Below are 13,994 nucleotides of genomic sequence, written 5' to 3'. Positions count from 1 at the left end.
TTTAAAAGATAGATAATCCCTTTATTACCCATTCCCCAGTTTTGCATAACCAACAGTTATATTAATATACTTTTTACCTCTGTGATTACCTTGTATCTAGGAACCTTCTTCCAGCCCCCTGATCACATGACTGTGACTGTTTATTATCTATTGTCTTGTATTGAGCATTGTGTTGTGCTAAATCTTAAATAACCCCCTGTGCCTGAACACAGTGTTATCTGTATGGCCCATGTGTACTTTCTGTCTCTTTGTGTTGAAAAGAGATTTAAAAAGCATGTGATAAGAGGCAGCCCTCAAGGGCTTAGAAATTAGCATATGAGCCTACCCGTGTTTAGTTTAAACTAAGAATACCAAGAGAAAAAAGCAAATTTGATGATAAAAGTAAACCGGAAAGTTGATTAAAATTAAAAGTTCTATCTGAATAATGAAAGTTTAATTTATACTAGACTGTCCCTTTAAGTACTGTACTGCAACATTTCAGGATTCTCATATATGCACAGTATATATCAGCAGTGAATTGCTGCATTGCAAAAGGTCTGCATACACAATAAATAGTTTAGAAACGCACAGTATGTATCAGCAATTAAGTTGTGCATCTAGTCAGAAGCCAGATATGATATGCTACACAGTGATTGCTTACCGCAGTGCACAAGCTCATTTATAAGGTCAGGAAAAATACACAATAATAAGTATGCAGGATGTGAGTGTGTGTGTGTGTATAAAATCAGAACTTGCAGGGAATTTCACAAATCCACTGTCAGTCCAGGGTCAGAACCAAAAATATAGTTAATAGTTTGTCAACTACAGTAGCACAATAAACCATACAGAGCTTTTATTTTTTTATTTATAAAATAATGCCACATTTAAAAAACTCTCTCATGTGCTGCTAATTAATAGGCACATTTTTTACATAAAGTTGCACAATCTTCTTAAAAGTCTTGTATGTATAAAATGGCTGCAGACAACAGTTTTATGGTCTTGGCATAGATCCCAGAACATCATGTTTTCTGCTGTAGGTTAGTGATTTTTGTCTTGTGATCATAAAGTACCTGCATTATAATTTGCGGATGTGAAACTGTCTATCTTTACCACTGCTCCCCATCCAACAACCGCATTGCATATTAGTTAGTTAGCGTACAGCTAGCCTGTGACTGCCTGACTCACACGTACAGCTAGCCTGTGACTGCCTGACTCACGCGTACAGCTAGCCTCTGCCTGCCTGACTCACACGTACAGCTAGTCTGTGACTGCCTGACTCACACGTACAGCTAGCCTGTGACTGCCTGACTCACACGTACAGCTAGCCTGTGACTGCCTGACTCACACGTACAGCTAGCCTGCGACTGCCTGACTCACATGTACAGCTAGCCTGTGACTGCCTGACTGACACGAACAGCTTGCCTCTGACTGCCTGACTCACACGTACAGCTAGCCTGTGACTCGCACGTACAGCTAGCCTGTGACTGCCTGACTAACACGTACAGCTAGCCTGTGACTGCCTGACTCACACATACAGCTAGCTAGCCTGCGACTGCCTGACTCACACGTACAGCTAGCCTGTGACTCGCACGTACAGCTAGCCTGTGACTGCCTGACTAACACGTACAGCTAGCCTGTGACTGCCTGACTCACACATACAGCTAGCTAGCCTGCGACTGCCTGACTCACACGTACAGTTAGCCTGTGACTGCCTGACTCACACGTACAGCTAGCCTGCGACTGCCTGACTCACATGTACAGCTATCCTGCGACTGCCTGACTCACACATACAGCTTGCCTCTGACTGCCTGACTCACAGGTACAGCTAGCCTGTGACTACCTAACTCACATTTACAGTTTAAATGCAGGTACCTGACTCACACGTACAGCTAGGCTACAGCTTCCTGACTCTCATGTACAGTTTATTTGCAGGTACCTGACTCACACGTACAGCTAGCCTACAGCTTCCTGACTCTCATGTACAGTTTATCTGCAGGTACCTGACTCACACGTACAGCTAACCTACAGCTTCCTGACTCTCATGTACAGTTTATCTGCAGGTACCTGACTCACACGTACAGCTAACCTACAGCTTCCTGACTCTCATGTACAGTTTATCTGCAGGTACCTGACTCACACGTACAGCTAACCTACAGCTTCCTGACTCTCATGTACAGTTTATCTGCAGGTACCTGACTCACACGTACAGCTAACCTGTGACTGCCTGACTCACACGTACAGCTAACCTGTGACTGCCTGACTCACACGTACAGCTAACCTGTGACTGCCTGACTCACACGTACAGCTAACCTGTGACTGCCTGACTCACACGTACAGCTAACCTGTGACTGCCTGACTCACACGTACAGCTAACCTGTGACTGCCTGACTCACACGTACAGCTAACCTGTGACTGCCTGACTCACACGTACAGCTAACCTGTGACTGCCTGACTCACACGTACAGCTAATCTGTGACTGCCTGACTCACACGTACAGCTAACCTGCGACTGCCTGACTCACACGTACAGCTAGCCTGTGACTGCCTGACTCACACGTACAGCTAGCCTGCGACTGCCTGACTCACATGTACAGCTAGCCTGCGACTGCCTGACTCACACGTACAGCTAACCTGTGACTGCCTGACTCACACGTACAGCTAGCCTGTGACTGCCTGACTCACACGTACAGCTAGCCTGTGACTGCCTGACTCACACGTACAGCTAGCCTGTGACTGCCTGACTCACACGTACAGCTAGCCTGTGACTGCCTGACTCACACGTACAGCTAGCCTGCGACTGCCTGACTCACACGTGCAGCTAGCCTGTGACTGCCTGACTCACACGTACAGCTAGCCTGTGACTGCCTGACTCACACGTACAGCTAACCAGTGACTGCCTGACTCACACGTACAGCTAGCCTGCGACTGCCTGACTCACATGTACAGCTAACCAGTGACTGCCTGTCTCGCACGTGCAGCTAACCAGTGACTGCCTGACTCGCACGTGCAGCTAACCTACAGGTGCCTGACATTGGAGTAATTAACCAATACATAAGATTTTGTATTGTCAACTTATGTACAACCTATTTTCAGTTATTTTACAGGTGGGGAAGTATTTGTTAGGCACCCTAATTAAAATAATAAATAATGTCACGTTAATATTTGACTTTTGTTTGGTGAAAGGAAGCCAATGTCTTTGAGGCCAATTTAACAAAGGTCTGTCGGACCTGATCCAACAGTGAGGATCAGGTCCGACAGACACCGCTGAATGCGGAGAGCAATGCGCTCTCCGTATTCAGCATTGCACCAGCAGCTTTTGTGAGCTGCTGGTGCAACGCCGCCCCCTGCAGACTCGCGGCCAATTGGCTACCAGCAGGGGGGTGTCAATCAACCCGATCGTACTCGATCGGGTTGAATTGTGGCGATTTTTTCTTTAGACCGCTTCTCCATAACTTGTGTTTCTGGCGAGTCTGAAGAAACACGTTCGGAGCTTGATAGATAGGCCCCGTAGTCTCATACTGTGTATAAGGGAGGTCTATTTGCAGCTAGCCTGTGACTGCCTGACTCACACGTACAGCTAGCCTGTGACTGCCTGACTCACACGTACAGCTAGCCTGCGACTGCCTGACTCACATGTACAGCTAGCCTGTGACTGCCTGACTGACACGAACAGCTTGCCTCTGACTGCCTGACTCACACGTACAGCTAGCCTGTGACTCGCACGTACAGCTAGCCTGTGACTGCCTGACTAACACGTACAGCTAGCCTGTGACTGCCTGACTCACACATACAGCTAGCTAGCCTGCGACTGCCTGACTCACACGTACAGCTAGCCTGTGACTCGCACGTACAGCTAGCCTGTGACTGCCTGACTAACACGTACAGCTAGCCTGTGACTGCCTGACTCACACATACAGCTAGCTAGCCTGCGACTGCCTGACTCACACGTACAGTTAGCCTGTGACTGCCTGACTCACACGTACAGCTAGCCTGCGACTGCCTGACTCACATGTACAGCTATCCTGCGACTGCCTGACTCACACATACAGCTTGCCTCTGACTGCCTGACTCACAGGTACAGCTAGCCTGTGACTACCTAACTCACATTTACAGTTTAAATGCAGGTACCTGACTCACACATACAGCTAGGCTACAGCTTCCTGACTCTCATGTACAGTTTATTTGCAGGTACCTGACTCACACGTACAGCTAGCCTACAGCTTCCTGACTCTCATGTACAGTTTATCTGCAGGTACCTGACTCACACGTACAGCTAACCTACAGCTTCCTGACTCTCATGTACAGTTTATCTGCAGGTACCTGACTCACACGTACAGCTAACCTACAGCTTCCTGACTCTCATGTACAGTTTATCTGCAGGTACCTGACTCACACGTACAGCTAACCTACAGCTTCCTGACTCTCATGTACAGTTTATCTGCAGGTACCTGACTCACACGTACAGCTAACCTGTGACTGCCTGACTCACACGTACAGCTAACCTGTGACTGCCTGACTCACACGTACAGCTAACCTGTGACTGCCTGACTCACACGTACAGCTAACCTGTGACTGCCTGACTCACACGTACAGCTAACCTGTGACTGCCTGACTCACACGTACAGCTAACCTGTGACTGCCTGACTCACACGTACAGCTAACCTGTGACTGCCTGACTCACACGTACAGCTAACCTGTGACTGCCTGACTCACACGTACAGCTAATCTGTGACTGCCTGACTCACACGTACAGCTAACCTGCGACTGCCTGACTCACACGTACAGCTAGCCTGTGACTGCCTGACTCACACGTACAGCTAGCCTGCGACTGCCTGACTCACATGTACAGCTAGCCTGCGACTGCCTGACTCACACGTACAGCTAACCTGTGACTGCCTGACTCACACGTACAGCTAGCCTGTGACTGCCTGACTCACACGTACAGCTAGCCTGTGACTGCCTGACTCACACGTACAGCTAGCCTGTGACTGCCTGACTCACACGTACAGCTAGCCTGTGACTGCCTGACTCACACGTACAGCTAGCCTGCGACTGCCTGACTCACACGTGCAGCTAGCCTGTGACTGCCTGACTCACACGTACAGCTAGCCTGTGACTGCCTGACTCACACGTACAGCTAACCAGTGACTGCCTGACTCACACGTACAGCTAGCCTGCGACTGCCTGACTCACATGTACAGCTAACCAGTGACTGCCTGTCTCGCACGTGCAGCTAACCAGTGACTGCCTGACTCGCACGTGCAGCTAACCTACAGGTGCCTGACATTGGAGTAATTAACCAATACATAAGATTTTGTATTGTCAACTTATGTACAACCTATTTTCAGTTATTTTACAGGTGGGGAAGTATTTGTTAGGCACCCTAATTAAAATAATAAATAATGTCACGTTAATATTTGACTTTTGTTTGGTGAAAGGAAGCCAATGTCTTTGAGGCCAATTTAACAAAGGTCTGTCGGACCTGATCCAACAGTGAGGATCAGGTCCGACAGACACCGCTGAATGCGGAGAGCAATGCGCTCTCCGTATTCAGCATTGCACCAGCAGCTTTTGTGAGCTGCTGGTGCAACGCCGCCCCCTGCAGACTCGCGGCCAATTGGCTACCAGCAGGGGGGTGTCAATCAACCCGATCGTACTCGATCGGGTTGAATTGTGGCGATTTTTTCTTTAGACCGCTTCTCCATAACTTGTGTTTCTGGCGAGTCTGAAGAAACACGTTCGGAGCTTGATAGATAGGCCCCGTAGTCTCATACTGTGTATAAGGGAGGTCTATTTGCTTCGAATAATCCCTTGACTTTCCATCAGAATTTAAAGGGAAATAAGACCCCAAATTTTTATTTCATGATTCAGATAGAACATTTTTAAACAACTTTCCATTGTACGTCTATTATCAAATTTGCTTCATTTTCTCGCTATCCTTTGTTAGGGCAGCAGCAATACACTACTAGGAACTAGCTGAACACATATGGTGAGCGTGTAAAAAGAGGCAAATATGTGCAGCCACCAATCAGCATCTACCTCCCTGTAGTGCTCCTGAGCCTACCTAATTATTCAACAAGTACCAAAGGTCAAAAAAACAACAACATTGAATAATAGCAGTAATTTTGTTTTAAATTGTTTAAATTGGGCTCTCTCCTCTGAATCATGAAAGTTTAATTTTCATATCAGTGTCCTTTACAATAGCACCTATTTGTTGATCATTAAAGGGACATGAGGCCAAATTTTTTTCTCTCTCATGATTTAGAAAGAGCATGCAATTTTAAATAACTTTCTATTTTACTTCTATTATCTTTTTTGCTTCATTCTCTTGATATCCTTTATTGAAAAGCATATCTAGATAGGCTTGGTGGCTGCACATAAATGCCTTGTGTGATTGGCTCACCCGTGTGCATTGCTATTTCTTCAACAAAGGAGCGAATAAAACAAATTAGATAATAGAAGTCAATTGGAATGCATTCTCTACCTGAATCATGAAAGAAAAAAAAATTGGGTTTAATATCCCTTTAATATAACATGAAGCATTATTTTGCCACTTTCTCCTTACCTGTGCCTCTTTATCTCCTGTGTCTGTTATTGTCCTTTTCTACTACAAAAAACTTTATTTTATCTTCTTTATTTCTGATTCATCCTGACATTCTCTGCAATTATTTTGTTGTGAGAATAAGAGGAGACTGTAAACTTTATAATGGTTCTCTGAGGTGCAGAACGATCACAGCGCTTACTTTCTATCTGTAATATGTATGCAATACATTTCTAACTCTGTTTTATTAAAAAAAAACTGTCTTCAGTTTCTTTGGGGTTATCACGTTAAATGTTCAATATGTGACAGTTGCAAATAATTAAGTATTTGGAACATGTATATGTTTTGTCTCCATGTCATATCAAAACCTAATACCTCATGAAAGTAAGATTCTTAAAAATTTGGCTAGGTTATACTTTGGCAAAGAAGCAAAATAAACCAGGTTTGGAATAGAGTAAAGCCGAGTTCTTATAAAGATTATTCTTCCCAAAGCAGATGGTAAAAAAAAGATGGGTAGAATTACACAATAAGACAAAATGTGAATAGTCCCTGAGATCACATGACTGCATGAAGCTTAGCAGCCAATAATATTTATTATAGATGTTGTACCATACATTGGAATACATGGGCTATACTCTTACCCACTTTCTTGTCAGAACTACATTGTATGGGTGAAAGTCACAGATAGATTTGAATTATTTAGTAACTACAATTAAAAAATATAGCTTTATTTTTACTAGGAAACCTCTGTTAGAATCCGCTAATAATCTCCCTGTTCATAGGATCCTTGAATTACATGCTATTCTATAGTGCATTTAGAGACAAGTCTCATACTGCTATAAGAGAATTTGAGTAGGGAAACCATCTGCGGGATTATGTACAATATAGTAGTCAATGAAACATTAAAATGTGTATTTTGTATTTATTAAATAGCATTGTATTGTATTGGAAATGACCAAATACTCCGATAACAGTCTGAGCTTCTACCTTATTTTATATATTTTTGTAGAGTTTGGTTTGATTAAAGGACCACTAAGTACAGTACAATTGTATAATTAACAAGTGCATAATAAATAGACAATGCAATTTACTGAAGGTCAAGTGGATATGATTCGCTGTAATTTAACATTGCACTATCATTTCTTGTGAAATGTTTGTGCAATGCTGCCCCCTGCTCACTCGCGGCCAATCAGCCGCTTGCATGGGGTGTCAATCATCCCGTGGAGAAGTTAAGGAGCAGCGGTTTTTACGGCCGCTGCTTAACAACTTCTGTTTCAGGCTCGCATGAAACGATGGGCATAGAATGCAGCATCTACTGCATAATAAATCTACCCCCTACTCTGAATTTAAAATAAGTAATAGAATTTTTTTTCTGTCAAATTTATTTTTCTTCCATTTTCCGGCCCCTAATCACGTGACAGACATTAGCCAATCACAGACTAGTATATGTATACCCTGTGACCTTGTGCACATGCTCAGTAGGGGCTTGTTCCCCAGAAAGTGTAAATATAAAAAGACTCTGCAAAAATAATGTAAGTAAATTGGAAAGTGTCTTAAAACTGCTGCTCTATCTGAATCATAAAAGTTTATTTTGACTTGAGTGTCCCTTTAAGGTACAGCAACATTTATAAAATGTTCCTATAATCCAATATGAAATATACTGTATCTTTAATTAAACTTCAGGATAACCTTATACATATCCGTCCCAGACATGATTTCCTTCCCTACAGTTGTATCTGCATCTTCTGATAGAAGGCGTTCTGATTTATCTACTGCTCCTTCCTTAAAGGGACAGAAAAGTCATAATTAGACATTCATGATTTAGGTAGAACATACGATTTAAAAAATATCTTCCCAATTTTCTTCTGTTATTTAATTTGCTTCCTTCTCTTGTTATCCTTTGTTGAAGGGTTTATCTAGGTAAGCTCTGGAGCAGCAAAGCATCTTGGGTGCTAGCTGCTGATTGGTGGATAAATATATATAACAATTGTCATTGGCTCACCCATGTGTTTAGTTACCAATTAGTAGTGCACTGCTGCTCCTTCAACAAATGATACCAAGAGAATGAAGCAAAGTTATTAATAGAAGTAAGTTGTTTTTTAAATCGTATGTTCTACCTAAATCACAAAATAATTTTTTGAGGTTTCATGTCCCTTTAATGCAGTGTTTAATTGTGTACCTGTTACCCTTTAAATCATAACTTCTTATTTTTATATCCTTTTTTATTTTGGTTACACCATCAAATATTTTAAGGAATTTCTGTCTCATCATTTCTGTCCTGTCTCTCTTTCAAGACATAATTTATCTGTGAGCTGAGCTGTCACTAAGTTGTCGTTTCCTCTGTTTGAACTCTGACCTCTATTTGTTCTGCGTTTATGACGTCTGTGACCTGACTGCCTTTCTGTGCTTTTTTGATTGCCTATTCATGGCCTATTTTTTTTTGTACTTGCTTTATTCCTAAGTACTCTAACACTCTGTGAGTTGTATGTACTCTACATTCTTGATTGGTTCATCCTGCTTGTGTTGTGACCTCAGTTCTCCGTTGTTGCTTGTTTCCTGCTGTGTATGACATCATCCTGTTTTAGGTATATTCTGATTTCCCAGCCGTTGCTTAATTTCTGCTTCATTGCTGTGGTTTTTCGATAACTTTTGAACGCTGGCCAGAAAAATGTAAAACCTCTAGAACTGCTAATGTGAGACATGACTTTATACACTGGGTGCGTGCCAGGTCTGTCAGTGACCCCATGAAAGTGCACAGAAACTATGCAAATGCTAAACTGATGCAACTTTTGTGTCTTTCATTCTTCAAACAAATTTATGCAGCTTATTGACTGTGCAAAACCGCTCAAAATGTTTTGTAATAAAATAAATATGTAGTTTGTTTGTTAGATGCACATTTTTGCTTGTCAATGTTTTTTGTCATAAGTACAAATCCCAAATCCAAACTTATTCTGAAATCCAAACTTTTTAATTAATATTTTTTTTAATACAATTTTAAAGAATTACTATTTTCCTCGCCTGTAAGTCGCAATCTTCTCTGCCTGTGTCTTTTTGGTTGGCTTTTTTGAGTTCTAAAATTCAAATAATAGTCTATTTTTATTTATTTAAAACAACAATTATGACCTTTCTGATTACAGTGCTGTGCCATCTTTCTGTGGGTATTGTGTATACAAAAGTATTAATAATGATATAAAACATGTATAAGCTGTATTATAACATGTACATATTGTCTAAATGACATAAGCTATTGTTGTTTACACTTGGGGGTAATGTCCGCCCAACATCGCAAAATGCCGTCAGCATACGCTGTAAGCATTTAACATTGCACAGTGTAATGCCGCACCCAATCGGCCACTAGCAGGGGGTGTCAATCATTCTAATCGTATCTGATCGGGGTGATTGCAGTCCGCCACCTCATTACACCCCATTTTACAGATGCAAAGATTCCAAAATCCAAACCGTTTCCAGTCCCAAGCAGTTTGGCTAAAGGGTTTTCTTCTTAATATTATTATTATTATTATTATTATTATCGGTTATTTGTAGAGCGCCAACAGATTCCGCAGCGCTAATCTAATATTGGAAGAGTCCACAGCTGCATTCCTTACTTGTGGGAAATACTGAACCTGGCCAGCAGGAGGAGGCAAAGACACCCAGCCAAAGGCTTAAATACCTCCCCCACTTACCTTAAATACCTCATAACCCCAGTCACTCTTTGCCTTTCGTCACAGGAGTTTGGCAAAGAAGTGTCAGAAGATTACGGAGTAGTCTCTTATGGAGGGTAGTACTCTTCGAGATGGGACTGGAGTTTTAAGTAATCCTGTCAGCCTCTCAGTGAGAGCATGGGTGAAAGTTAGAGTCCGGAGATGCAGGGAGAGTCTTTCTGCAAAACCATCCTGACTCATATTAACAGCTCCGTAAGCAATCAGCATTGACGAGTTTCACTGCCTGCTTTCTTCACTCAAGTCCATGTCACAAGCAACGCTACTATCTGTCACACTTGAAGGGCCCTGTTACTGTTCCACGGCATAGATTCTGGTAAGATCGTTTTAATCAATGATCTTGCCAATCAACCCGATTGTACTCGATCGGCTTGAATTGTGGCAATTCCTGTCCGCCTTATCAGAGCAGGCAAACAGGGTTATGGAGCAGCGGTCTCTGAAGACTCGCCAGAAACACGGGCCCTCAAGCTCTGTACAGAGCTTGATAAATCGGCTTCATAGTCTGAAATCTATTTACAACATTGAAATACCTACGTTTGCATGCATTGTGGTCAAAATGCTGATTAAATATAGTTTGTACCCCCTTCAATGTTTCCGATATGAAGGGTCTGCGTTTAAAAATCTTTTTAGATTTAGGTTTCATTCTCCATTATTTTTTGTATGAGAACAATGTTAGCGCTATAGAATTCTACAGCGCTAAACAAATAAATGATAATAACAATAATAATGTCAGGTGTTTTATTCCAATAACGGAATCCTTACTAAAGCTATTTTTTTACTTAATAGAATTTAATGCATTTGTGATGGTTCTTCATTTTAAGTTTTAAACCCATTGTTTAGGTTTTCTTGTTTTAGAGTCAAGCCAATACATGACCACAATAGATCTGATTTCTTTTTTCATGCTCCTCAGATTTACTATGGATTGATTTTGTCCTTGGTGTGTGATTCTTCTCTTAAAGTGATGGTAAACTCTCCCCTTTTTAAAATCAGATCTGGAATGTAAGCGCTATTTTAGAAGGAGTTTTATTCATCATGTGCAATGAAGATGCGCTATAACTTAGTTATTAATATAGATATGAAATTCAAATACCCCACGTTACACCACCCACTTCAAAAGTCAATTTTCCTGTCAGCTAAATGATTGAATTACTCTCCAATCAATGCTCTAGCTACAACAAAAGTGCCATATGGGGAGAGCGCTGATTGGACAACAATTCAATCTTTTAGCTCACAGAAAATGTTACTTTTGAAGTGGGCGGAGGAGCATGCAGTATTTGAATTTCATATCTATATTAAAAAGCATGTTATACTGCATCTTCATTACAGCTAATGAATTAAACTCCATCTAAAATAGCGCTTACATTCCAGATCTGATTTTAAAAAGGGGAGAGTTTACCATCACTTTAAGTGATCTTTGTGACCCCTTTATCGGGGTGGTATCCCAGTTAAGGCATGATCAGGGTAGCTTACAGCCTCTAACACTTTTGTGGTGTTTCAGTGTATTTAGAGATGTAGTTGACAGATCAAGCGGTACAACTGATTTCTTGTTCCATCAAAGTTTTGTTTTTTGAGTTATTGGTCTATATATACATTTTATCAGGAGTTGATCTCCAAGACTATCAAGGAAGTATGTAATCTCACACTCATTTATTATTTTTAAATCATTTTATGGTTGTTTTTAGCTTAAAGGAGCTGCAATTACAAGGATGTCTCTCATCATGAGAGAGTGCCCCCGAGTTGTTGATTGGTGTAAAGCAAGGACTCCATAGGAATTTTTTGTTGCACCCCAAGTGGACTGTGATCCACACAGATCCTGTTCTGTTTTATCATGTGACATTGGGGCATATTTATCAAGGTCTGGCGGACCTGATCCGACACTGCGGATCAGGTCCACCAGACCTTGCTGAATACGGCTCGCCGTATTCAGCATTGCACCAGCAGCTCACAAGAGCTGCTGGTGCAACGCCGCCCCCTGCAGACTCACGGCCATTGGGCCGCCAGCAGGGGGGTGTCAATCAATCAGATCGTACTCGATTGGGTTGTATTCTGGGGGAATACATCTGCTCTGAGTAGGCGGACAGGTTATGGAGAAGCGGTCTTTGTGACCGCTGCTTCATAACTGCTGTTTCTGGCGAGTCTGAAGACTAGCCAGAAACAGGGGCCATCAAGTTCCATACGGAGCTTGTTAAATTGAGCCCATTGGGTCTAGAAGAATCCCAAAGTTTGATATGATGTCGTCAGTAGCCTTCACTTCCAGGAAATACACTTTTTTTCCTGGCTCTGAAATCCTACATCCACTATTCAGTGCTATGTAAAGTTTAAGTTACATTACATACATTAAAAGTTAGAAAAGGGATTGCTGAAGGTCAATAAGGGAGGTTTCTTGCATCCACAGATGACACCCACAGGACAATAATATTATCTTTTTCTTTTCTACACCCCTAGAATTGACTCTCAGTTCCTCTGATTCTTCACAGCAAGGGCATCCACTTTTTTATTATTATTATTATTATTATTATTATTATTCTAGATATCACTGGAAGTTGACAGATTCGGGGGGTCATGTAACCTATGCCTGTATAGACTAGTAGTTCCAACAGGTATATGGGCAAAGCTTCTCTAAACTAATTGCCAGCAACATTTAAATAATGTGGGTATTCTCATGTTCTATAGACCATTTTGAATTGTAATGTAAGAATATTAGAGTTTAAATTATGTTAATAGTTACCAAACTGAATTCCATAATCATTTCATTTACTTCTAATTAATTAGTTACGTCTTCTCAAGCATGATGCCATACCTAAATTAATTCAGTCGTTTCAGTTTCTCAGTCTTAGATAAGCAGACTTAAAAGGTGCTGGAGTTTATGTGCCTAAGTAAATATCCAAAAAGTATGACATTCAGAACTGCTTCTCCAGGACTTGTCTTTGATAATGACCTTTTACTTGACTTCCCCAATGATATCATTGATGAAAGTAGTAAGTAGTCACATATAACATGGAATCTCACGTCATTAATAATACCATGATTGATACCAGTAATATATGATATTGCTGATCTTCTAAAGCTTGCTGCATTTGTAATAAGCCATTTGCTTTTCAAAATGCCATAATTAAAATTCCAGGATTAGAAGAAAAAAAAAGAAAATAAATTTAATCTCAGTGTCTTTTAGTTTCAAGAGCCTCAGGTAGTCTTTGAAATGTATGGGATACACAACACAAATCAGAAGATCCAAGATGGAATGTCTTTAGACAATGATTGCTGCAGTTTAGCTGAGCCATTTTGTAGTTTTGATAGATTTAAACAATGTTTGTATGGATGCCACTTTTGTTGAAACTAATTTAATGTTTCTAAGATTCCCACTGGATAGAGCTTGGTTGAGTCTGCAGTTGTCTACAGCCAATGTCTTATTGAAGGTTTTGGAAGTTTTGGAATGAATAACTTTTCCCGGAGGTTGTGTTACAGTTGAGACGAATGCTTCTTGGCTAACAATTACTCTAGAAAACTTGATGTCTAGGGCTCTGGACAGAGAACAATTTTCTTCATTACTTAATGGGGAGGGACTGTTCCTCAGCTGCTTTAGGAAGCCTACAAAGTGTTTGTCTTCTCTGAAAGCTGTTTCCAAGGCCTAACAGCAGAACGCTATCTACGTTCTTTGAATCAACAATACGACTATCAGTTGAAATTAGATTATTTTAGGTGAATAAAGCCAGAACAAAGTTATTTTAGAATATTTTTCTCTTTGGGGAACACCCG

The 13,994-nt window shown here is 41.4% G+C and overlaps 1 protein-coding gene across 1 annotated transcript in view; it reads left to right on the top strand.

Annotated features, from left to right (window-relative positions):
* Positions 1-13,994, top strand: part of COL27A1 (collagen type XXVII alpha 1 chain) — a 591,531-nt gene that overhangs the window by 180,475 nt on the left and 397,062 nt on the right. The gene's annotated exons all lie outside the window — the stretch shown is intronic.

Source organism: Bombina bombina, chromosome 12, assembly GCF_027579735.1.
Source record: "Bombina bombina isolate aBomBom1 chromosome 12, aBomBom1.pri, whole genome shotgun sequence".
NCBI lineage: Eukaryota > Metazoa > Chordata > Amphibia > Anura > Bombinatoridae > Bombina > Bombina bombina.
This window is presented reverse-complemented; position numbering and strand designations above follow the sequence as displayed.